A 27418-nucleotide genomic window follows, 5' to 3' on the forward strand; every position below is an offset into this window, starting at 1 on the left:
GACTTAAATCCACATACAGATTTCCAGCTGAACATTAAATAACACTTGGTCTTTGAAAAATTGGGCGCTACAGTCTTCAATCAGCTTCTGTCCCTCATCAGCTTTACTGCACCAGGGAAATAAAGGACAAGAATTGGCTGGACACACAATGTCAGCAGCTGGAACACTGACCTGTGCTTGCAAAGGCTGTTGCCCTACTAGGCAGGGTATTGGCATTAAGATTTTGAAACTGTTATCACTCACAGGAGATCAAAGACTTTTCTTTTATTCCCATGGAGGTTTCTTTTACAGTGGGCTTTGCCTGCCATTTAAATGTTTTCACTCTGGATTTATTCCTTATTTTATCCGGTCTGCAGACAAGGTTTGTTTTGGGGTGTTTTTTTTTGGTTTTTTTTTTTTTTGCAATGTGATTTTCTAAGCTTGTTAAAGCAGCCACAAAATGTTGTGCTGCATGTTATCCCAGAAAATTTAAAATGTGTGATATTTCAGCTATGGTAGGATTGGTAATAAGGAGACCGTAAATTTAAAAATATGAGTATTAATTTTAGACTTTATGCAACCCTTTGAGGAAGCTCCGCTAAACTGAAAGCACCATCTTCTGCTTCAATTAGACATATTAAATATTCCTTCTCTTTTGAAATCAATTGAATAATTAGATATGCTAAAGGATCAAACTGCGAGTTCCAGTTTCGCATAACCCTTTGCCATTACCAGCTGTTCCTTACAGATACTGGCCCTGAGATGAACATTCAGGAGGGGTTTCAGATTTTGGGAACATGGATGACGGTCTCTTCTTTGCTTGCTACCACAGCTCCTTCATTCTGTAACCTTGGAAGAGGCTCTGAGATACCACTCTACTTTCTGTCACTCAGACCAGCTCAATGCACTCACCCAAGTATGAGAAGCTTTCCTAAAGAGAGCCTTATTCAAAGCAAAGATTACAAGCTCCCCCAGTTCCCTTTTCCACTGATCAGGGAGACTTTTGGAGCCAGGGAAGCATTGCCTCCATTTCCTAAGCTTTTGACTGACATCTCATTCCTGAAAATGATTGCATCCATCCAGGTGGAACTGGCTTCAAGCACAATGTGTGGGCACATGGGCACGTCTGCCCAGCAGCCAGGGATGGTCAGAAGTCTCAGCTTCTCAGTGGAAAAGGTGTGTCTGCACAGACCTTGTCAAACACACAATCACCCCTCTGACTGCACAAACAGTGCAACCTAGACCTGAGGAGAGGCTCTGAGACAGAAAATTCTTCTCTGCTCGATCCCATGCTTCTGTGCAAGGGACCTACCTGCCTTCAAACACATTCCTGCTGCTGAGCTCTATTCTGCAGACAGTTTTGGGCTGAAAAGGGCTCCATCTGTTGAGAGTTTCCCATATTGCTTCTGGGTGTTATCTAGATGGAGGGGAGACATGGGGGATTCCCATATTACACAAAGGAGGACCTCTTGTTGGCCTCTCTGATACAACTACTTGAGATTTTTTAAGCAATTGATACTATTCTAAAATGAACAAATAAATGGAAGGAATATACTTCTGAGCTTTCTTAGACATGAGATAGAAAAAGTCTTCCTTAGAAATGCCACATTATATTCAATCACATTTAAGAGCAGGAAATCAGCCAGTGGCCTCCTCACCTACACCTGAACATGTGTACACAGCTCCAGTTGAACAGGCTTTGTAAACCTAGACAGAATAACAACCTTGAATTCAGGAGAACAACTATTTCTATTAATCACTGCAATAAAAAAACCTGCAAACTTGGCAACACAGTTTCACTCAAATGCCTCCTCAATACACACTGGAAACACCACCCCCAGTATTACTCAGACATTATTATTTTTTATCATTGCAGTGTCTCTTAAACAGGCATTTTCTTATTGCCTCGCAGAGGAAACTAATGAATCAAAGCATGAATGTTCTTGAAACAGATCTTTTAAAATAAATACTAGCTCCAAGGTACTGGTGACCTTCTTTGGCCAGGAAGTTAACCTCCTGTTTGGAAAAATACAAGAACTGAATATCATAAATAAGCCTTTAATTTGGGTTTAATGGAGGTTTAATTTTGGGCTGCTGCATTCATCCACTGAAGAGAAACTTTCAAAGATTTTAAACAGGATCAATTCTGTTGTCACATAGCTAATAAAAATGAACAATTATTTACTTATCAATTAAATTTTTTGGGTAGTTGGTGCATAAAAAGGCAATTGGAAGTTGTATTCAAAGCTGAATTGGGATTTTATTAAATACTTTAACTGACAAACTGACAGTGGTGGATGGCTATCCAGAAATGTGGTCTTGGTCACTGTGCATAAAGTAAATTCACATTTGAAGGTAAATTCTGAAACCTGAATCCTGAGTACTTTCCTTGTAAATCCCATTGCCTAACATGTAAAACTAAAATTAAATGCATGAAGTCCAACTCTTTGAAGGACAAAGCATATTCAATCCCTTCTAACTTGAGCTACCGTTTACAGCAATCAGTCTTCTGGAAGGAGACTCACTAGTTTGAAGTCACCTTCCTCATCCTTATTGTTCCTTAAAGGATTCTTTTAATTCAAGGGAAATTTCATGGATTTCAACAGTAATGCCTCTAGAGCTACTATTATCTCTGAACAGTAATACAAGCAAATACAGCCACTGCAAAAATAGAAATATAATTCCTATTCTCATCTCATGCTTGTTAAATCTCATCGTGGCATGCTGTGATTAATCTCTTGCAGAGAGTTTCTTTAATTCTCATGTAAGGATAAATATCTGTATTTCTTCAAAGTAAATAAATAAGCTTTTTGCACTATCTCACTTGTGACACAAGTAAAAAAAAAATAAGCCATGAATTGGTAACAGTTGGTTTTGTTTCTCTACAGATCAGACAAGTATTTTAGAAACCCCATGCCAGATAAGTTGACCATTCTTCTCACTCTGTATTTTTGTTTGGTGGTTAAATTTATGTACAGATTAGTTTTCAATTGTTTTTGATCACATTTTAAGGACTAGGTCTAAAGCTGTTTCTGTGCATACAAGTCTTGATGTCTGGGATGTGTTTTTTAATAAATATTTTCCTGCAAGTAGCCTGTCATCGTAATCTATTCCTGCTTTTGAATGGAAAACAAACTTTGCTCAAGTTCCTACGTGCAGTCCCCTCACATCAGTGTTTTGAGCAAAAAGGCAAAGGAGTAGAGTGCAGCTATAGAGAGGAACTCATTTCTGCTGGTTGTGGTATTCAGGAAAGTGCACTGGGCTGATATAGGGACAATGGTTACTGTTGTTGTCTGTATCAAATTACTAATAATGTACTCTTTGTTCAAGAAAAGGGATTTAAAATTCTCTTTCACCTTCTACTCCTTCCTATTTAACACTTACATGTCACTAATAAAGTATAATATTGCACAGTATTACTCCAAGGGTAAAACTGCTGTTTCCTTTTTCAGCTGCAGCCAGAGTGTCTGGAGAAGGGAGGTCTAAGAGGCTCTGCTCCACTTCCTTGTACAGTTCAGTGACACATTTCTGCCAGAGCCCAGGAGCCCAGGCTAGTTCAGGGGAGCACACACCACCAGCAGCCACGCCAGGTGTGCAGAACTGCCTTGGAGGGAACGATCTCAGCGTTCTCTGTAAGAGACACCTCGAGGCATGGACTGTCTGGGACACAGCAGAGACCTCTATAGTGGAGATGTTAGTAGTTTATTTCAGAGACAGAGCCCTGCTAGAAGCCAGCAGATGAAGCTCAAAGCAGGCTTGGAGAGAACAATACAAAAGGGGGTAGAATATGAATACATGAGTTTAAGACTTAAGATAGCTAAGAAAGAGAGTAACAGAACAGAAGTGAGAGAGCCAGGAAAAGAGGATGAAAGAGAGCAGAAAGAGCAGGAAAAAAAAAGAGAAGCAAGAGCACAGAAAGAACAGCAAGAGAGCGAGCTCTCCTTTACAATTGTTTATATAATCTATACAGTGAATATTCTACTCCTTCATTAACCAATCTTTGTAAGTATATTAATACAGTAACATTTGTGTGCAACCTATAGAAATTGCTGCTTTTGCATGCTTTTAGTTATCTCAGGGTCCTTCAGACCTTTCTTTATAAGGCTGGGGACAGGGGTCTCAGCTTAGTTTTACTGGGGGAAAGAATGTGTCCTGCCATACCAGACCGGTTTCTTTGAATTATTCAAACCGTGCTTTCATTTGTATTTCTTCCTTAGCCTTTCTGGCTAAGGAGTCGTATTTATAATTCCTTTCTGATTCTACCTTTCCAACAGTTCTCTTCACCAGAAGCAGAACCTTTTGGGCCCTGTGCTCAACCATCAGAATCATCTACCACTGTCAAAGAGTGGGTAAAGGAGAAGGAGGCTCTTAGTATGAAATTCCAGCAAGGAAAGGTTTATTTGCTGAAGGAGGTCCCTGACCAAAGACCCCTGGGAACCCCTGCACTCTGGACTAAATATAGGGAGATTTCAGAGGGGTGGGTACAAATTTTTAACCAATCAGAGACCAACAGGGGAGGAGCATGAGCCAGGGTTTACAATACAGAAACCAATGAGGATAAGGGAGATGAGAGACCAGGTCACATGGGCCAATGGGACATCCAGATTTAGGGGATTTCAAAGGGGGAGGTACAGTGAGGGGCTGGCCCAATGCAGGAGTGACAGGGAAGGGTCTGGAACAAAGGGCAGGGTTTACAATGACTGATAGGGAAAGGGTTAGGATTGCCTTGATAGGCAGGAAAGGTTGGGGAACAGAGGGTTGGGTTTACAATGAAGGAAAGTTCAGGGGAAGGGATAATATTCAGGGATAAACCAACTTGGGAAGAACGGGGATAACATCAGAACAAACCATTAACAGTAACATGAACAACTAATAAAACAAACACCTGCCACAACAGTTCAGCAGTGGCACACAGGAACAAAGTCACTGTGTCAGTCCCAACCCTACTGAGGAGAAATGAGGAGCTGTTCTGATGGCTGCATGGTGGCCCAATGCAGGAGGTCACATGACAGGCGGTTTCTTTTCCATCTTCCAATTTGTGGCACTAAATACAGCACTGAGTCTTCTTGGAAAACTCAAAGAGGAAGAATATTAAAATTTCTGCCTTCTATAAATTTTCCTGACTCACCCTTCCTTGAGCTGCAGATATTGGAGCAATCGTTGGAGCCACCAAAATCTTTTGCTACATGAAGGATCTTTACAAAGGACTTTGCCAGGCAGTCACCCCAGGCATAATGTTTTCTTTAACAGTCATGGTGGTTGGGGCAGGAGCTGAGCAGCTTGCCCAGGCAGAGGACCAGTCGAGGACCTGCTCTGAGCCTTTGATCTGGCTGCCAGCTCAGGTAAGCATTTGGTCCTGGGTGCTAAATGACTCTGCTGATGCCACCATAAAACCAGGAAGGGATTGCAGTTTTAGTGAGATTTCTGCTGGATGTTTAGTAAAACACTATCCATAGTATTGCACAGCTCTTGGAAATCTTTTCTCTGTATCACAGTCTCTCTTCTTATTTTCCTTTTACAGAGGATAAAACAAAGGTATCATAATTTGCCCTGAAAAAATATGGGTTAGAAATGCATCTTGGGGTTTGTTTTTTATTTCATGTTATTTCTCTTTCCTTTTAACATCCAGGAGAAAGAACAGCCATGTGGGTTCAGCTCCTCTGCTTGGCTGTAATCTACCCTTTGATGTAACTAACTGGCAAAAGCATATTTCTAATCAAATATAGTTTCTCATCCTTAATCAGCTCAGCTTTAAAATGCAGATCAATGAGATAAGAAAGAGCTGATTTAATTAGCCCAACCTCAGCAATGTTACAGCATATTCTCATTTACAGAAATAATGGGGAGCAAGAGGAAAGAAATTCATCATCATGAGAAGACTGGGGAAGGCAGAGGAAAGCAGGATATTTCCTATGTTGGCTAAGGGTGATTTTCATTCTGGCTAAAGAGCTAGCACATGTTTTATGAGCCATTTAAATAACACTTAGGCCTTGTGCTTTGTCCTTTAGCCTAAGGATGAATTTCTTTCACTAAGCAGCAATACCTTTGGAAATCATCACTCTTGGGTTTAATTGATGAGCCAGAGACAGCTCCCACCACTTGGTGAATAAAGAAGAGGAAATATGGCAAGCAAGAGCACAGCAATAATGCACATTTATAGAGCTGCTTGGGAACACTCACCCACACGAGCACCAGACCAGGCACTCTCACTGGAGAGGCTTTATGGGAACAGCACAGGGTGTGCTCCCTCACCCTGCTACTGCCTTACTGAGTGGCCACAGGCAGGTCCCTTCGCCTTTGGGGATGTGTTTTGTTTTTCTTCACTTTCTTCCTCTGTCCCATTAGGATTTGGAACTTCCTGCAGAGTAAATCTCTTCCTTCCTCCACAGGTTTCCCCACAAAGCAGGACTGTGCCTCACCTGGAGCTCTGTTGGATTGCTGTGCAGCTGCTCAAAGAGCAGAACCGAGGCATGTTCTCAGCTTGCTCTTCCTGCCTTGTGGCTTTAAAGCACAGAACACTACCTTACCTCCAACAGCCCTGTCTAACCTGACTCCAAATGCTCCTCCACCCCCTGGAGCAGGGGACTCACTGAATCAGGATAGCCCAGCTTTGGTTTGAGAAATGCTGCCTCCTCCAAAAAACACCCAGAACATTTCCATGGCCACACCAATCCTGTAGAGGCCTCAACAAAAGGAAAATCAGACCTGTAAATGTCCAAGATGACTTTTCAGTTGGGCTCCAGCTGTGGAGTTGGGCTCAGGACCTGAATCTTTGGTGAGGTACACCTTGACATTCATACTGTTACAAAATCAGGCCAAATCCACACAAATGAGGATATGCCAGCTCCTAATTTGAGTTCTGGGAATGAAGTTTGTCTTCGTTTGTGCCCATCCATCATTTCAAATGGAGCTATCTTGTGACAGCCACATTTGGTAGTCTCTGCCTGGGAGATAATTGCTCATCACTGAGGGGAACTCACACAGCTGAGATAACCCTCAGGCACTTTCTCTGCAGGGATGGGAGCACCAGAGGCAAAGCAATTAACAGAGCAATTAAGACACTAGCCAATCATATCTCTTTTCTTTCCCCTCATCTCAGACTTGTGCTACTCTCCAGTGCCTCTAAAACCAAGGAAGGAAAGGCCCTGCTCTCTAGAGGGATAATTCCCTCAGGTGGGCTGGGGTTGAGATTAGTCTCCATCCCCTGTTCCTGGCCCTTACTCATCACGAGCCTGGGTTTGTTGGACATGGCTTGACTACTGCAAACAGAACCAGTGGTCATTTCCTTTCCTGAGAGCCAAGAAACCCCAATGGTCACTTAGAGCTCTTCCCTGTATTCTGCTCCTTCCCCTCACCAGGCTTGTTCTCCAGGTAATAAATCAATTTTTTCAGAAGCACTAGATCAGATATCTTGACTGTGTGGTTTCTTGAGAAAATTTTGCAGAAAAGAAACTGGGGCAATGTCACATTCACAAGGATTGATAAACTGTGTCCATAGATGATGGCATTTACTAACATTAAAAGTGAAAGTTACTTTGGGGGGAAGATAAAAACACAAGAACAGAGAGGAGAGAGACATGAGAAGGAGGAAATTCTGTCACAGTTGGGCTCTCTCAGGTCCCCCAGACTGTTCCTCCCATCTCCCTGTGCCAGACCTTCCCTGGGCTCAGCCCTTTGGGGACAGCTGCCCCTGCTGGGGTTCCTCACAGCCACAAATCCTGCAGGAAATTGGGCTGTGGAGCTCCAAGTGATGTGAAGGGCCGAAGTTCCTTGGCTCTACAGAGTTCAGCAATGTCACTGACATTACAGCAGTGCCACCTCATCCAGCAGCTTGGTCCTAAATGACAAGAGCCTGAAGGACATGGGGCTAGGCTGCAAACCCTAGCAGGAGACTGCATTTGTTCCACCAGAGAGCACCTGAACTGTCAAAACTTACAGTCAAGTCACCAAACAGCACTGTGAGCAACCAAAGAAACATCCTCTTCTCTTTTCAAAGCCTTGAAATGAAGCTCTCCATAAGTGACTCCTCAGCATCAAGAAATTTGCAGAGTAACACTCACCCCATCCCTGGCACCTGAAGCCTGCACATCCCTTCATTTAGAGGATGCACAATGCTTTTGTTAATTAGAGCCTTGGTTTAATATGAGCTGTCAAAGTTCACTTAACTTCAATTAATTGTTTCTCCTGAGCTTAATTTCTTTAGTTAAGTATTGATTAATCATTGCTTAATTATGCTGAAGTCTCACTGGGTGATATTTCAGTTGCATACTGCAGCAATGCACTGCTTTCTAAAAATACTCAGAGAATCATCAGAAATTTTATGTATTGCTATTATTGGTATGTATTTTATATTTATCTTTTCATCCCTTATGTTCCAAGATCTATATTTAACATGTTGTGTTTAATTCCACTGGTTTACAAGTCCTTTTTCTCAATGTTGGTAAGTCATACAATGGAGCTTTGCTCTATGTGGTGTGAGGAGAAAAGTTTCACCTCTGGCATCAAGTATCTTATGCCAGGAGGGGTAGGTTAGGGAACAAAATTAAATGATCTTTACTGTGGCACAATATAAACAACCAAAATATTGATGGCATGGGTTTTTTTCATTGAAATTTTACTTCAAGTGACATACAATGACTTTGGCTCAAATATTGTCTGTATTTTCTCAAAACTACACAGTGCTGGAGCTCTTATGAATATGGCCTTCAGACCAAAGGCATCTCCAATCTGGAATCTCAGTCTGTTCTGAAATATCAGGAAGAGAAAACTACCTCCACCTCCCTGCAGTATCTCAACAGCTCTGTAATGTCAGGTTGGATAGCAAGTATATTAAGTTTCACAGATAAGTCTAATAACTGTTAAATTTTTCCAAGGTCTCTCTTGAATTTCAGTATTTACCCATATTAGAAGTTAAGTTTGATCTGTAGTGAGAAATTAAACAATTACCTTTTCCCCCAGAATAATTTCCCTGGAGTGCTTTTAGGCATCTCATTTTACCTTCTCACGGAAGCATTTTTTATTATTTTTCTAGATGAGAGAGTTGGTCCCCAGGGAACACTTCTTGGCTTGACATGGTTTTATCACAGTCAAGCTTTTACTTTCTGCCTTTGGTACACATTCACTTTTCCAGAGATCTCTCAACCTACTACTACTAAAATTTAATTTTGAACGTGTTTTGTGCTATAGGAGTACTCAGCATTATTTACTACTGTCATCCCAGATTCTCAAATGAGCACTGGTAGGAATATGCCATAAAGAGAGTCATCAAAATGACATCTTTTTCTACTACATTTCACCTACACGGTGGTGTAAACATCTGGCACCTTGGGAATGCACATCTTTGCTTTGTGATAGGCAACCTAAACTGGTGAAAACACTGATTATTACATAGATCATGGAAAACACTTCTGTTCCCTTATGCTGAATGACACAATAGACTGAAATTTCCAGAAAGGGATGGATTAATTAGTCTGGGTTAAAAAAGTACTGACTAAACCCTTGCTCAGAATTCCAACAAGTGCTAATCAAAACATTTCCAGAGTACAATAAATCTGTCCTCTGTTATTAACTTCTTATCACAACTCTGTGTTTCTGGATTCTGATCAAAAGCAGAAGCCTCACTTCTATAAAACTGCTTGGTTGTATTAAATTTGTACCAACACATAACCAAGAAAGTGAAAAGCAAGTCTGTTGTCATGACTTTCTGTGCAACTTCATCTAGACTCTGTCTCCAAGTCCAGGTCATTACTGGTGCAGATGCAGAACAAACACACTCCTGCCCTCACATGCTCACTGGAAAAGGAGAAACAAAGAATCAGAAAAAAGGAATTTTTACCTTCCCTGATTTCTATAAAGGAAACTGTAGCACTGAGACACAACAAGCTAAATTTCCCAGTGCAATTATGGATCCATATTCATTAAAATGACAAGTCATTGATCTTAATTACAATCCCCAGGATCCTGCCACATGGAACTCAAGCTGTTTGTGGAAGTTTAGCTGCATCAACTTGATGCACATCCTCAACTTTCTTATGCTAATTCCAAAGACAAAAACGTTCCCATTTTGTCAGCTTTCTTGGTGTCAGCCACAATTTTACAGCTCAGCGTTACTTATTTATATTATAACCTAGCTTAGCAGACACAGTCATCAACCACAGCTGTATCAGGGGCTTTAGTACCAGAAAACAAAACTTGTAAATCCAGGTGTTGAGACCACTGAGATGAACAGGCAGTTAAGTTGGAAGTATGAGTTTATCAGGGCAATCAGCCTGGTCAGAAGGGACCAGAACTCCTCCAATCCCCTCCTGCAGACTAAACCCAGACTGAATAATGTTAGGAGAGATGGCTCAATCTTATGTGTCTATGAATGTTTCAAACATTCCTGTTCTCTCTACCAAAGGAATAGACACACAAGGCTTGCATGAGATCTTCCTTCTGTCACATCCATACTCCAAAATCAGGCACAGTACCATGCAACTCTATACCCAGTGGTCTGCTGGAGTTTGCAAGTTTTCTCTCCTGCTACATTAATAATGTGACGTGTCCCCATTAAAATTATAAATAAATACATTTAAATGAAGGGAGCCATGGCTTATTTCTTTCAGCATGTCTTCAAGTGAACAGAATCCCTGGCTCCCCAGGCTGAGCTGTCACTACCTCCTTTCTGTTAAGGTCTCTTAACCACTTTTTTCATTCTTCCAGCTCATCTGAGAAAAGAACAGGACAAAACATTCTTACAATTGCCTCTGAACTCATACACTGAGTGGCCTGTGGGAAGTCTGCTGCTCTGCTGTGAATTTCTGGTCTCTGAGACGTGGCCTGTGAGGCTGACTGCATTCAGGATACACCACCTTGTAGAGGAAGTGCTGTTTTGTTGGAAAAAATCAGCCAGACATAAGAGCAGAGAGAAAAGTTGTAAAAGTTAAAGAAAGGTCCTCGAGGAACATCAGTACTGCCAGTATCCATGAGTTCAGTGTGTAGCCTCTTTTCTCAGCCCATTTGCTTTGGGCAAAACCATAATAATAATTCATCAGCTGAGGTGGGTAAGTGTGCTTATTAACATACCTATCTTAAAATACTTCTGTCATTAATAAAAAATCAAGTAAAAGCTGTAGGTCACCATAACTTCATCAGACTTCTCACCCAGTCTTTTTCTATTTGAATGACTGTGCAATTGACTGCAGTACAATTTGCTTCCTTGGTTTTCAAAAACAAATTGCTTAATTTGGATTTTGCAGATCTTAGAAAACCAAATTGGCTTTTTTACTGTAATTATTTCCCTTTCTATTTCTCCATCTTTCACTTTATGGGATTTTTAGTTTGGTTTGGAATCCTGCTCTCCTGGTACCAACAGCATTTTCACATGAGCCAAAGCACTGGCTTATGGCTGTTCTCATCCAGCTTGGTTGAGCTGACTAAAACAAAAAGAAATGCAGTTAAATTCTGAGGGATCAGGTTCTACCCACCTCTGACATACTATGTAACTTTTTATCCTTTGAATAGTCTTATTGATTTCAGTGAAGAAGTTGTTATTGCAGAATATGAATAAGATGTCAGGATTTCATCCTAAATATTTCACTTTACAAAGGAAGCCATGATGCAAAAGAAAATACACCCTGAGCTGCAGCAGGATACAAAATTCACAGTTACAATAAAAGCTGGGAAGCTTTTTTCTTCTTTGTGATGGTGCCCTCCTATTGAAAGTTTAATAAACAGAACTAGTTCTGTGTAAATGAAATGAAAGATGTTCATATATAAACTGAGAGTCTTCTAATCCCTACAGCACCACAAATAATTCAAAGAAGTCTTGAAGTGCCACGATAATGGCACAAGATGGTTATCTCTGTATTATTGGTTTTGTGTACATCAAAGGCTCTGTGGGAAAAAAATAATGTTGCATAAAAGACCAAACACATTTCTTTTTTAAAAAAAAGCAGACAATTAAAATTATCCAGAAGTTAAGGAAAATATGAACTAAAAATATTTTGCCTTTGAAAGTCTATATTACCCTTAAAACAATTTTATGGTGAATATTCTGGGCTCTGGTTTAATGTAAATGTGTGATTGAAAATCTTTATAAGGATGTTAAGTGCACAGCTCTTAAGTTCTACAAACACAAAATTGATTTCAAAGAAATCAAGTGATGAGAATGGATGTCCATGAAACAAAAATAATGTATTCATAAAGGCCTTTTTCACCAGTCAAGACATAAAGAGACAACTGGACTTGTCACTTGCTTTTAAAAATGCTTAAATTAAAGGTTATGGGCAATGCTGAAAAAGGAAAGAAAGAAATATGAATCAGCTGTACCTGTGGTATGATAACATTGCCTTCAGGACAGACAAGGCACTGATTAACTTTTCTGTTGTAATTTTGGATGTACATGAAGTAAAGAGGATGTGGTGCTGAATGACTGTCCAAAAAGTGTACTGGACAAAATCCACCTCATACAGTGTCAGCAAAGCCTGGGGAGTTGTGGGGAGGGAAGGGAAAGAGAGCACCTTACTCTAAATAACTTTATAAAACAAATCACACAAGTAGGCATGCCCTACACCAGTGGAAGCACAATACAGCGGGCAGAAGAGCTGCCCCCAGATGCTCTTAACCTCTTCCAAAATATTCAAAACCTTTCACAGATGTAGAAATTTGAGTTCCTGGTGAGTCAGGGCCTCGTGATGCTTTGCACGGTCCCAGGAGCACTCCATGTGGAGGTGCAGTGGGATGGCCTTATTGATTATTGATATTTGATTATTTCTCCAATAATCAAACCACTGGAAAAGGAGTGGGCAAAATCCTGAGAGTTTTGTGCCTGCCTTGTTGTGAGGCACAGAGCTGTGTGTTTGCCTTTGTCCCTTATGGTCATGGGGTCATACCCCCATGTCCATGCTGTGTCAGCAATGTGTGACAGGCTTTACTCCACACAGAGAGACACTGAACTATGGCATCCACTTATTTCCTGTCATACCTTTAAATCAAGGCTAAATGAGGCGAAAAGCAAATAGATTTTCAGCCCTTGTAAACTCACAAGGCAAGCTGGATGGATAAACTAAGATGATTCAGTGTCGTATATTATCCTGGGGTGTTAGAGTTGGCTATATAATGGGTTCATGGCCATCTCAAAATGAGTGAGAAGGTAAATGCTTCTATTGCATTTACTTGGCTAAAAAAATACATGTCAGTAATCCCTGTTCTGCCCTTCTTCACCAATTAATTGCAGTATTTTAAGATTAACAATGGGAAAATGCTATGTACTTTTCAGGGAAAACTGACTGGGTTTTTATTCAGAGATAAATTACTTAGAAACAGAGGGAAAATAATATTCTATTGAAAATGACTCCTTAATGTCCATGTCCCTGTTGGGCCAGGTTAAAGGATGTATAGGCACTCTTGCATAAAGAACTGGAGCTCTGCAAAGCTGTGACTGGAGGGGAATCTCAGCATCCCTCTGTGAAGCTAAAGGGGAAAACTGTGTAGGAAATTTCAGTTTAACTGCTTGGCTGGGATGAAAAGTTTTGAGAAAATAACCACAATGTATCTGCTAATGTGCCTGAAGGCATCATCAGAGACAGTAGCTTAGGGTCACCTGGCATGCTCGCTTCTGTAGGATCCTAAATCTATAAGCATCTGTCCTCAAGGGCATTTAAGGAGCTGGTCCCCATCTTCCCTAGCAAATGGCTGTGTAAGGAAAGAGGAAGAGGAGGAAGGATGCTGCAACTGATTCTCTTGACAATGAGAATTACTCAGCTGCCACTTCTCCCTTCTCAGGTTTCAGGATGTTTCTCCCAGCTGATCTTTATAATGAGTGTGAGGACCATTTCAGTGGGAAAGCATAATTACAAACCAAAAATAAGCTCATGGTCACAAAGTCATTGTCTAAATGTGGGCTGAACTGCTTCTGAGGCTCAGCTGAAGTTGCATGTTGATGTCCAGCTCTGCTATTTAGTTCCTGGAGCACCCTTTGTACTGATCTGGCTGTGGTCCACTTGTTCTGGGTGTGACTAAGGAGCTAAATTAACTTCTCAGGTAGACACAAGTAATGTTTTTCCCTCTTAATGCATCTTAGAGAACCACCAGATTCATTATAGAAGTTGCTCCTTCATTCCTGGTCTCTACAGAAAAAAGGAAAATAAAAAAGAAAGCTCAAAACACTTTGGAAGACAACCCATGTTCTATCTGCCTGTTCACAGGATCAGGAGGATCAGATAAACCTCCTGGCTTTTCCATTCTCCACTAATACAAAATTACAATGTGCTGACCATTTTTCCCTGTCATGTTTTGAGCAGTTTTGAATGAGGTAGATTAAAACCATTTCACTTATTTATAACAGTTGCAGTAAATTTTGGGATAAAGCAGGAGGCTGTTGGACAGCAGCATTTTGTTTCTTCCCCTCCTCGAGTTAGGGCTATTGAACATGGGGAGCTGATACTAGGTTCTGGCAATTTAAGTCTGTTTAGCAAGGTTCTTAATAATCTCTGCATGTATATCACAGAGAACCTTTTGCATATTGCTTTAAATAATTCAAATCTGCTCCAATATTGTATTAAATAATTCAAGAATCGGACAGGCTTTGTGATTAATGATGTGTACCTGGAATTTCTGCAAACACAGCAAGGAGTCAAAGTATGCTCTAGATACAAGTGTCCTGGCGCAAGATCCCATTTACTCCTTGCCAAGGCAATAGTAGAAAATTGGAAAAGCGCCTGCTACTCACTGGAAAACTGACTGAGGCCAATGGTTAATGTGGCAGCTGCTGAAAGAGTTTGTTCTTTCTGACAGACAATACTAATTTGGCTGAGAACCTCTATTGTCTTCTGACTTCCATTTTAAATCTTCATGAATAGCATTGGTGCCTGATGTGAAAATTAAATGTAAGTATAAATATTTCTGCAGGAGCTGGACGTTTGTCCTTGTATTTTACCAGTCTTGATTTGAGAGCATGGAAAGCGTTTCTTTGTAAAGCAAAGCACGTGTGCTTATTTTGCCTGTTAACTTAATCCTAAAGGGCTTGGAAGTTGCTGTTCTTCCCAGCTGTGCTTGGGTCTGTGATCATGAAAAGTACCTGGAAGTCTGTTGTCCTTCTCCATTTATTTTTACAGGGAGATGCAAGTGGAGCAGCGTTATTAAGGCAAAAAGCCCCTAAGTGCTAGAATTGCTGAGTTTTCACCCTGTTGACACAGCAACCACTTTTCCTTCTCAGTACAGATGAAACAATCCTGGTTTAGACAGGAGTATCAAGAGTTTTGCCTAGTAAATGAATAGATTTCCGTAACCTGAATGTATTTATTGTTTAAGGGATTTCTCTAAGACACAAAGAAAATCAATGTTACATTGAGGTAGAAATAAAGGAAACAAATCCTCCTAAACAGCCTTTTTTAAAACAGTAAAGGATATACTAGTGAGATGAATGGAATACCCAGCAAGGAGATTACAATTATCACAATTATTGGAAATACTCCGTAGATATCTTTATGGGATTCTAATATTGGACTCCCAGCCCAACCACCTCAGTGAGCAACCACTTTACAAACATCAAAAGGACCAGCTGATTTTATTGGGTTTTGGATATCTTCAATGGAAGACTCCACAGGGGATACACTGATATGTGTCCAACTTTAATATTTAAACCCACATAAAATTTCTAGAGGAAGAGACAGAGAAATAAAGAGGGCTGCTGCTGTGGCAAATGCATTTGGCATGCCATGGCCAGTATATTCCCCTATATGTGCCTGCTCCAGCAGCAGCTGGTGGCCTAAGGGCCTTTTGGATAAGGTGAGGGACCAGACTGGATGAAACAAATTTTTACAGATGCTGCACAGGGAATATTGACATTAGATGCACAAGCTGGGGAGAAGGTTAGTGGGTTATTTCCTGTGGTTTATTTTGTTGTGGTCTTTGTTCTTGTTGGGGTTTTTGTTGTTTTGGGGTTTTGGGGTTTTTCTGGTTGGTTTTAAAGAATGTGCATCTCAGAAAGAATCTCAGGTATTTAACAGCAGGGAAAAAGCCCAAGTTGTATCAAATGACTAATATCTAAAACAAAGCTCTGTATGCATATTTGCATTTAAATAGTAGAAGGTATTGCAAATTTCCTACACAAGTCTTTATTTCAGTGGTTTAGAGATCCACGTTACAATAAACTTCAGCATTTTTACATAGGCTGTCTGCAAAATGCTGCTCGTTGTTTCCTAATGAAAGAAACCTTGGAAAGATGACCAATTAAGGTGTCTGTAAAAGTCTGAGGCATGAAGCATCTTCCTTAAATAAAAGGGAAAGATGCTAATTTTCCATTCCTGCAGATTAATTGAAGAAGCCATAGTATTCTTTTCATTTTTCAGGGCAGAGCAGGTGGGAAGGGAAGAGAGAGGATATTGCAGTTCGGCCACTTTTGGATTTTGATGGAGTCTGCCTTCTGTAAAGAATGAATAATTCAACCACCCACACCCCATAACCATTTAAATTACAGTCTTCCTGTTATTATAAAGCAATGTCTCAAAGGAATAAATAAAGTTGACAAAAATAGTCTTCATAAGGGTTGACATTGATTACATCAGACTGAACTCCCTCACTCATGGGGCTCCTCCACCTTTAAATGTCATCATGAGATGACACCTGTCTATCCTGCTGTCATTCTGAACAGAGAATAAGTCTTTGTTCCCAGTGGCTTCTTTTCCTAGCAAGTCCAATTCTAAGTCATAAAGCACAGGATGACAAGTCTTAAACCAGCACAAACTGAATGGCTTCTTATTACTCACCCTGGCTCATAGTAGGAGGGGGAAAACCAGTAAAGAGAGGAGGGAAGGGGAACTTCGTGGCAGATAAATTAAAAAAAATAAAATGCCGGATGTTGGTTCTGTAAAATTAATTTCTGCAGAAAACCATATAGGAGAATGAAGTGACAGATATTAGACAGAAATTCTTCCTGTGGGGGTGGTGAGGCACTTGCCCAGGTTGCCCAGGGAAGCTGTGGACTCCCTACCCCTGGAAATTCAAGGCCAGGCTGGATGGGGCTTTGAACAATCTGGCCAAGTGAAAGATGTCCCTGCCAATGGCAGGGGCATTGAAACCAGCTTTTTTAAGATTTGTTTTTTTCCTAAGGTACCTTCTAACCCAAGTCATTGTATGATTTGGTGACAGAAAACATTGTCACTGCAATGCTTTGGATTAATTAGCAGTGGTAACTCATAGCCAGCTGCTTATCAAGGACTACTGACCTTCTGGCTCTCTACTTCATGGAACTGGTCTGCTGGCACTTTTTTTTATAAATTATTTTTTATTGTTGATTGTTCATCTTGCAGGATTACAGGCTCAGAAGACCACAGGTACTTCCATATCAAGTGAAATCAAAGGCCTAACTAGCCATGAAGGAAACAGCCTGGTGAGAAACCACGTCATGGCCAGCTTCTCTGACATGGCTCATCTGAAACAGAGATGAGAATGATATTCAGCTTTTCTGAACAAACCCAAAACTTTTTTCCTTAGTCAGAAAATAATTTATTTCCTGATGACTTCCAGTTTCATTAAATTTCTAGCACTGAGGAAAAAAAACATTCCAAAATGTGATTGTTCACTGGAACAGATTTTTTCCTATTTTTGCTGCAGTTCATATTTCATTGCAGTACAATAAATTGACATAGTTCCCTCATGCCTCTTTCTCTTAGAGGGTGCCTCAGATATTAACAGTTCATTTGCCACAGAGCAGCTTAACTGGCCTCCCCTGCCCAACAGCACAAAAGGGAATGGTTGTGGATACTCTGTGATACAAACTGAATATCCCCTAAGGGCAGCATATACATTTAAAATTTAATTCCTATGGCTTATTTCTTGCTATTAGAATGGTGCTCTGTGCTGGTAGGAAATCCTAATTCTGGTCCCATATGGACAGCTCAGATAAAGTGCCTGCCTGCCCATGCTCCTTTTGTCCTGTGCACAGCAAGTTGGGCAGGGCACGGAAGAGCCTCACTACCATGGGCATGGCAGGGAAGGAAACAAACACACTTCAGGCTCACACTTCACAGGTGCTGCCAGGCTCAGTGTGGTCATGATGCTGTAAAAAAAAAAAAAAAAAAAACCACATTTAAGCAGACATGCCTACACAAATTCACAAAGAATACTGCATCCATTGGCTCATGGGATACTTCAGACTTCTATGATGTGGCTTTTTGCTATTATCCAGTCCCTTTCCCTGTGTGTCATTTCACTTTTTTGAAGTGTTGAAGGTGCATTGCAATACAGATTCTCCAATTCAGAAAGTGTATATGTATAAATGAAAGAAAGAACTTGTTGCTTTGAGCTACTTCCAAATCTAAATTAAGTTGCACTTACCAAATAACGTGTTCAACAGCAGCAGGAGCACCTTGTTCATATTTTGTGTGTATTAAAAAAGAGCCTTCCCCATTTTTTTCTAATAACATGCTATTCAATAACTTCAGGTAAGAATACAAAGGATTAAAATGGTTTTACATCTCTCCCAGCTCCTCAAGCAGCTGTGCTATGCTGCAGCTGCACACATTGCTCAGACAAGATATAGCAGCAGGTAATTCTGCAATTATTGGCCACAACATAACTGGTATCCAGCAATCCCCTGGTTAGTCTGGGTTTTAGAGGAGAAGCTAAATCCTCTAAGCTAAGTCCTCCTCTAAGAAAAAGGAAACAAACCTATTTTATTAAACAAATATATTTGACAATAGGATTATCTGAGTTTCTAAAGTTAGCATCCTGCCTTTCTCAGAAAGGCACTAAGCATACCTAATTAACACTATAAAAGAAACTAAACATATTGGTTGGGTACTAAGATTTTCTTTGCACTGGTTGTGTTGTCATGACTAAATAAAAAGGACTGATGTCTGGCTTTAAAAATGGAGGAGGGAGAGGAGGTATGGTGGGAGAAAGGAATTACCCATTGATTTATTCTTTTACTTAACAGCAAAAGGGAATGAGCAATTTAAGGTCAGCAGCATATTGTTCAGCTGGCCTCAGATCCTGCAAAATTACCAGCACTGTGTGTTGCAATAAATTGCATGCTTTTGTCATCCCTGTTTGTTTGAAATATGTGTGAAATGAAGAGGGAAATAGCTAAAACCAGCACTAAGGACTGCCCTGATCTGCCTAGAAGGTGAATGGAGACAAAATAATCTGTTTTGTTGTTGATAGGAGAGCCCCTCTAAAGCATGATCAGTCCCACAGCTTTTGTAGCTGCTTCGTTCCCCAGCACCAGGGGCACACACAGCCAGGTGGGTCAGGAGCATTGCTGGAAATCCCAGCAAAACCACTCCTCCCATTTCCCTCCCCCTGTACCCCAGTGATCCACCCCAAAGGGCTCATGTTTGATTCTGCACAAAGGCTGTGTGCTGTCCTTGTAGTGCTGCAGGCTGCCCAGCCATCATGCCTGCATTTACTCTAACAGTCTCTAAAGAACTCATCCCCTGAAAAAGGGACAAATAAAACTCAGAGGTGTGGCTCAGCCAAGGCACTGCATCACACAGTGAGCACCTTACTGACAACCCAAGTAACTTTTCAGACTAATGACTCTCTCATCAGTGCAGGAAAACAGGTCCTATTGCTCCAGAAGGTCATACTGGCCTTTATTTTCCTCCTGGTGATGTAAGCACTGATTATAGTGCAGTATCCAAGACAGGTAATTCATGTCAAAAGGTGGAGAAAGTGGCTTTGCTTATTGATGTGTTGTCATCACAACATTCAGCCTTTCTGTTCATAGCTATTCATGCGAGTTACAGCAAACAGGGCCTGTGCCTGGCATTAACCTGCTCCCCAGGCAGCTATTATTCAAAATGCACAATGGCCTGCAGGACACCAAGAGATTTGCCATTGCTCTGTTGACCAGAGCAGCCTGTGTGATGAAGCAGTGTCAAACTGGCATCCCAGGTCATTCTCCTGGAAAAGTCAGAAAGCCACGGCTTGGACAGTGCACTCTTTGCTGAGTCCAGAGCTGCCTGGGTGGCTGGGCCCAGAGAGTGGTGGTGCCCCAGGGATCAGGACTGGGCCCAGTCCTGTTCAACACCTTCACTGATGATCTGGGTGAGGGGAGTGAGTGTACTTCCCGTCAATTTGCAGACAACAGCAAGTTGGGTGGGAATGTCAATCTGTTAGAGGCTAGGAGGGCTCTGTAGAGGGATCTGGAAAGATCTGGAGTGATGGAATGAGACCAATTTTATGAAGCTCATCAAGGCCAAGTCCAGGTCCTGCCCTCATGTCCCAAGAAGTCCCTGCAGCTCCAGGCTGGGAGCAGAGGGGCAGGAAAGCTCCCAGCAGGAAAGGCTTTGGGGTGCTGGCTGACAGTGGCCAAACGTGAGCCAGAGTGTGCCCAGGTGGGCAAGAGGGCCAAGAAGCCCAGTGGCATCATGGCCAGCACTGGTGTGGCCAGCAGGACCAAAGCAGTGATTGTCCCTCTGTGCTGGGCATGGGTGAGCCACACCTCGAGTGCTCTGATCAGTTTTGGGCCCCTCAGCTCAGGAAGGACATTGAGGGGCTGGAACAGGTCCAGAGAAGGGCAATGAAGCTGGGGAAGGGTCTGGAGCACAAGAGCAATTTTATGATGGATAGTGGAGGCAGCTGTGGCTGTTTAACCTGGAGGAAAGGATGCTCTGGGGAGACCTTATCACTCTCTACAACCCCCTGACAGAAGAGTGTGGCCAGATGAGATCAGCCTCTTTTATTTTTACCAAGTAACAAGTAATATGACAGCAGGAAATGGCATCAAAATGTGCCATGGGTAGTTTAGATTGGATATTAGGATACTTTTCTTCCCCATAGGTTGTCAAACAATTGAATAGACTACTCAGGGAAGGACTGGAGTCACTGGAGATCCCTGGAGATATTTAAGATATATAGATATGGCACTTGGGGAGATGGCTCAGTTGTGGACTTGCCACAACTTGGAGTGCTGGGTCAACAGTTGGACTCAATGATCTTAAGGATCTTTTCCAACATAAATGATCCCATGACTCCATGTACATGCTTGCCCTTCCTTTGTATATTCTTACTTTATGGGCACTGTAGCCCCTAACAAAGGAAGTACCACGAAGCTCCCCATTTTTCATTTAGGCTTCACCAGACAGTGAGATGAAGCCACCCTAATGCTGCAGCTCAATGAGCTGGGCAGCAATGTGAGCTACAAGATATCATGGGAGGACTGGAAATTGCTGTTTGTTGTTCCTGATCCTCTGCCAGCAATTCCTTCAGTCTCATACTGCTTCTGTGTAGGGAAGTATTTTATCCCAGCTCAGCCACGGGAAAGGCAGGAAAAACACTTCATGTCATTTAGCCTTGCTTTAAAGAAAATAATTATAGTTTTTACAGTGTGTCTTTGATTCTCTGTGTAGAAAAATCTTTTTCTTCACTTCCATTTTACTAATTAATTCCTTGTCTCTCAGAGGACACATCCAGACTCTGTGGAGCTTTCTGTGCTGGCCCTACAGAGGCACTGGGATCTCCATGTGCCTTCTCAACCCCAAACTCACACTAAGAGTGAGGGAAATGGGGAACCCAGAGCTGGGGTTGCCACACTAATTTTGGTCATTACTAAAGGCCATTCCTCAGAAACCACTTTTCCCAGTATTCATCCAGTCCTTGGCTTTGTGCTCACACACACATCTACCCTTTGTTACTGTTGGAGATAGAGGCTGTGGACCCTTGCCACTGTAAGGATTACACTTCTGTGCTGCTTGTAGCAGGACAGGCAGGAGAGGATCAGAGCTCAGGAGGAGCCTGTGTGTAATGGCCAGCTGTTTTTATTTTAGATAGCATCCTTTCATGGCTTTTCTAGACAAATAACAGTATTCCAAATCTCTCAACAGACAGAAGAAGTCATTGCATCCCTGCAACTGAATTTGGTGGGCTGCTGCACCCTTCTACCATTTCCTGCAGGGATGGGGGGAGCTGACTGCCCCAGGAGCCATTGTCTCACCAACATACACAGTGCTTTCTGCAGCACCAAACATCCTCTGCAGGGATGTCCAGAGTCCTTGATTGCCTGGATTGTGCTTCTGACCTGGGCAAACCCCAAATTCAGCAGGACACAAGGTCTCCAGCCTTGCACAGAGCAAGGGGCAGTCACCTCTAATGGAAACAAGGTCCTGCCCATCAGCAACCTCCAACCCTACCCTGGCCACAGGTTCCAATGATGCATTTAACTCACAAACTGAAAGTTTCCCCAAAGATACTTGTGATATTAGGCATGTACATTCATGGAGCTGTGACACTGCCCTCATCTTCCAGATATCTTCCTCTAAAGAAAAACTCCACAGTGTCATCCACAGTTTTGGAGATCCAGAGGGAGCTCTTCTAAGGCTACACAAAGTGTTTTGCACAGCTCCACTCATTCAAAATGCCACTTCTGTAACTGACAGACATCTGAAAGCAGCTTTTAATTTTCAGCAATAGGACCACTTTTCAAAGATTCTAAAAATTTTGTGCATTTTACAGTGAAAGGATATTTATTGCCACTTTTATGTGTAAGCTGACTACAGCTCCATATTACTTGGGGTATAAAGCAGATGAGCAAAAGGCCTTTAAACTAGTGTTGTTGCACTTCTGATCTTGATTGATGTTGACACCAATTAGCAGAAAAGGAATCTTCCAGATAAAGGAAAAGAAGATTTTATTAAGCCCTAAATGCCAAGAGTCAGAATTCAATGCAAAATTCATTAGTGCTTATGGCAGGAGTTCTACCAGCTATTGCCACAGGGTTAAAGGGAAATAAAAATTACATAAATAGGATTTTCAGGACTTTTAAATCCTAGCTTGAACAGTAAACTTGTTTAGGTGATTTCAGCTTGCTGTTTTATACCCCAACACATAAAGGCTGTTCTGGTACACTCACTAGCTTTAATCAAGGCAACTTCTATTGAAATCAGTTGTATTCCATCAGTTCTAAATCTATTTTCATAAATACAACATTCATCAAGTAAAGGAAGAGGTGTTCAAATAATATAAATGTAATTTTAAATGTATAAATCTATAAATATATACGTGTGCATTTATGTGTATATATGTGTGTATATATATTTATATATATAGATATGGGATCAAAGTCTGATTTAAAATTTCTATTTTATGTACAGACAGTGACACAAAAATAATGATACTTGCCTTTGCAGACTTTTACCCTTAAACAGTTGCTCAGAAAAATAAAGGAGCTTTGCAAGTTTCCTGATGTTGTATCACCAATAAATCCCAGTTTAACAAAGCTCCAAAACAACATTTGAAAGCTTTATAAAAACAAAGATCAAATACACTTTTTAGAACTAGAAATTAAATAGTTTGTACAGTTTGGAGTCTGGAGAATTTGAGTGGCTGCTCTGTAAGAGAAATGCCACAGCTGCCTGTTATTCTAACTCACAGCTGTTACAGGAACTCTGTTTTGTAACAGAAGCAAATACTTGGGCAAGTGGAGGCAGTTCCTTCCTAAGGCTTCTATTCACAGCACTCAGAAATTTTCTTGAGTATTTATGTCTCTCCGTGTTCACTACATCATTTTTTGCCTTTTAACACTAAGCACTTCAGCTTGGTGAAGGAAAATCATAGGTCCCAGTTCCCAAATACCAGGCACTGCCTGAGTGGAAACACACCACAGGTGTTTATTCCTCTCTTTTTTCAGGGTATCTGCTCTTTCAGTTCAAAGGACTGAACACACACACACACACACTCAAATTTCATGCAATTCAATTTAGCCAATGATAACTCAATTTTAACATGTCCTGAGACATGTTCTTCCACTGGCAGAGGATCCTGATGACCATCAGTTTACATCTACTTGTCAGAAGCCCCAGGGGAAATGTTGACTCTGAATTTTCCTTCCAGTCTCATTTGCTGCATCAAATGTCATCAGTGCTTTAGACAGAAGATCCTAGACTTGTAGCTAGAAAGTTATTGCCATTTCTTACTTGCTGTGCACATTACAGATTTGGTCTGTAAATCTCTCATCTTCCAGGGTTAAGCACTGCAGCTTTCTGTTTCATTATACTGGGGTAGTGCTGTTCACCTGAAAAGGTTTAAACCAACACAGATTTATTTTAAAAATCAAAGCATCCCTTTCTTGTCTTTACATCATTTGCTCCTGCCCTGCAACCCTTCTCCCTTCTTTAGCACATGCCTGTTGTACCCTGCTGCTTAGGGCAGGAGTTCACCTTCCTGTAGATTTGAGCAACATGCAACATAGTGAGAGCATTGCCCTCTGACTGAGGCTAAACACTGGTTTTGTTATTTAAAAACCTTTGCAGGTTGCTTATTAAAAACAAACAAACAAACAACAAAACCATAAAAAGCCAAAAAACACACAACCCATCAAAAAAAAAACAAACCAAAAAAACCAACACAAAAAGAAAACCCACAAAAAAACCCTTCCAAAACCAACCAACCAAAAAAAACCCAACAAACAATCATAAAAAACTAAACAGAGACAAAACTGGGCTTCGTTACTAAACCACATGTTCTGAATATTGGTGAGCCTGGAAACTCTGATTAGAAAAAAGAGAATGACTCTAGAAATGGGGATATGGGATTTTATGGAACATGTTTTGTAGACCTCTACTCTTACCTAATACTATATATTGCATCAGTTTCTTCTCAGTCCTTTTAAAACAAGTTATGCTCTCACAGTATTTACCTGTTCTGTGAACAAAGATGGATTTCTGCTCATTGATGGCTGTTATCTCAGCCATTGTACTTGTACTTCATCAATTTATAATAGCAAACCTTCCTCAACTAAACATTTAAATGTGGAGAGAAAGAGCTCCTGTTCAGGGAGTAAAACCCATCTACAAAATCTCAGAGCCAGAGACAAATGCCACCAGCTTCCATCAGTCCTTCAACAGCAAGTGACACTTTGCAGAAAGCTGTCCCCTCTTTTAAAGGATCTCAGCAGCTAAAAAATGAGGAGACTGCCCAAGACTTAGAGACTGTGAATGCTGCCTGTGTCTGTACATACCAATCAAAAAAGCAACTGTGAAAGCCATTATGAATTGTTTCAGCTACTGTATCTCTAGAACGATCTCTCCTGTGTTCACAGAACTGTGGGGGAATGTTTGAAAAACCAGCAGATTAAGGGTATTTTTGTTCTCTTTCTGTTGCTTCTTGATGAGGAAAATATTGGAAAAAAATGTGCCATGGAAGTAGAGCTTGTGAAACTCGCACAACTCTGCTGGAGAGCTCCTTGGAGGACCAGAGTAGGGCATTTAGAAATTTGAAATAATGGAGTGTTGACTCAGTCACAGAATAGATATGCTCTCCGTTGATTAATAAAATAAGAAAGAATTCTTGGTTAAAAACCAGTTTGTAAGGAACCTGTTTCAGTCTTATGCATTGTCTTAGTTCTTCCTCCATTGCAAACAGAGATGACAAGATTTCATGGGGTTTCAAATTGGCAGTATATCAACAAGAATATTTTTAATCAAAGATGCAGTGACGAGGCAACATTTAGAATTCTGCCCCTTTTCTCACTCAGGATTCACCTGAAGCAGCCATGTAGAGAATAGAAAATTGAATAATCTTTATAGATATTTATCTCTAACAGGACCCCAACAGAAATGTTTTCATTGCTGTCCCTGTCAGATTCTGTGAATCCACAAATCCTGCTAAATACCTAATATCACAGCCCAAGGTGTGTCTAGATGTGCAAGCTGACAGTTACCTATAAAAGGCTTCTTACCAGGACCAGCACTGACAATAATATCTGCAAATGCTGAAGGCCCCTCAGCTGTCAAAGAAGAAGTCATCGTCGTGCTGTGTGATAAATGTAACTGCCAGGTGTTCTGTCCTCAAGCACAATGTAAGGGGATAAACATCCAGGTCACTAAGAATCAACCTGACCAGAGAAAAAAAACATGTGAGAAAAAGAGTGGGGTTATAGCTAATCCTGATCCTGTTGTCATTGTCAGTAGGGGACATCAGGAGTCTACCCAGAGGTGTCAGCAGCATTTCCATTACTTCTCTCTATATGTCACCACACCAAGTGGTCAGTTTTGATGGTGGTCAAATGTGAGGCACTGGAAGTAAACTTTACAGCTACTGATTCACCTGATGCTTCAACACCAGCCATGATGTGTGGAAGTGATAGAAATATGGTCATATGCCTACTTTGGATCAAGCCTGTGATCCAAAATGTTGTCAGCCAGGATTGACAAAATAAGTAAAACAATCTGTATCAGGCCTCTGTCATCAGCACCACTGCTAGATAGAGAGAAGATAATACAATAGATCCCATTGACTTGTTTAACATCTTCCAAAAACCATAGAAACTTTTAGTATCTGTGTTATCCTGTGGCAGGGAGCTCCATAGCTTGGCTGGAAACTGTGCAAATTGTGGGATATGAAAAATACAAACAGGATTTTCTTGACCTGTAAAACAGCTTATTAAGTGAGGATATTTTTCCTGAACTGACAGAAATGGAAGTCATGCTCCAGAAAACATGTAGGCATAATCCACAACAGCAGAAAAACACCAGCAATTAGTCAGAACCCCTCTATTGACTGACAAGAAGTAGACATATACTATCAATGCAGACCAATCTTCTGAGCACTCAAAGTGTGTAAATTCAACTGAAAGTGTAAATTGTACAGTAAGTGACAAGAATTTCAGAGCATTGATTACTTTGAGACAGTCATTTGAGGAATGAATTTTTTCAAGAAATATAAAACTGCTGGTCCTGATGGCATCTGACAACTAAGTAGATAAAATACTTTGGTTGAATGACAAATATCTGACTACTCCAACCATTAACTGTGCATGGCTGTCAGTGTGTTTGTGCTTGTATCTCATAGCACTCCAAAAATCAGAGAAAGATGCTTCAGAGCCAAAGAACAGTGGGTTGTGTCCATACGGCATCATCTTCACAAATGGCACCAGCATCTGATCCTAATTAAATTAGTTATCACCATTTGCTAAATGGTTCCTAATACCAGAGCAAGCTGGACTGTTCCCAAAAAATCCCTGCTGTTTAAGTGCTTAACATCACTGAGCAGTTCCAAGAGAGCCTTGGGAGGGCATGGACAGATACTCTATGCTTGTAGATCTATCAACAGCTGCTCATGACACTGGAAAAATCTGAAGTATGGTTTTATTTGTAATTATTAAATTACAATAATTGATCATCTCTTCGTAGGGATTGCACATTGGAAAGTTTACATAAACCATGTGAGAACCAGATCCAATGGTGCAGACTGCAATGTGAGCTATTAGAAAAGGATACTTGTACCAATACTTTTGGCATCTGTCAAAATAAGCAACCAAGCTATGATCATATAAATCTAATTTCTTGCAGGTGACTAAGGTATCTCATTCCAAAATTAGGAATGCAGTTTTAAGGACTTCATGCAAAATCACAGCCATGGTGACCTGAGCATCCTTCCTGGATACCTGATTAGTGCATCCAAAGACAACTGTATATGAATTCAGGGGAAATAGATGTGAGTCTCCTCCACCTTTAGG

General features: G+C 41.0%; 3 long non-coding RNA genes across 3 annotated transcripts in view; 2 read left to right on the plus strand and 1 right to left on the minus strand.

Annotated features, from left to right (window-relative positions):
- Positions 1 to 27418, plus strand: part of LOC111925155 (uncharacterized) — a 69544-nt gene that overhangs the window by 18879 nt on the left and 23247 nt on the right. The gene's annotated exons all lie outside the window — the stretch shown is intronic.
- On the plus strand, positions 383 to 7379 carry LOC147655281 (uncharacterized). Its single transcript, XR_015283592.1, has 2 exons — positions 383 to 5321; positions 6369 to 7379. It is a non-coding gene; the product is annotated as an uncharacterized LOC147655281 (long non-coding RNA).
- LOC147655282 (uncharacterized) lies at positions 4354 to 25983 on the minus strand. Its single transcript, XR_015283595.1, has 2 exons — positions 25640 to 25983; positions 4354 to 23974 (listed from the first exon to the last, which is right to left on the minus strand). It is a non-coding gene; the product is annotated as an uncharacterized LOC147655282 (long non-coding RNA).

The sequence above is a fragment of the Cyanistes caeruleus genome, chromosome 1, assembly GCF_971803275.1.
Source record: "Cyanistes caeruleus chromosome 1, bCyaCae1.hap1.1, whole genome shotgun sequence".
Lineage (NCBI taxonomy): Eukaryota > Metazoa > Chordata > Aves > Passeriformes > Paridae > Cyanistes > Cyanistes caeruleus.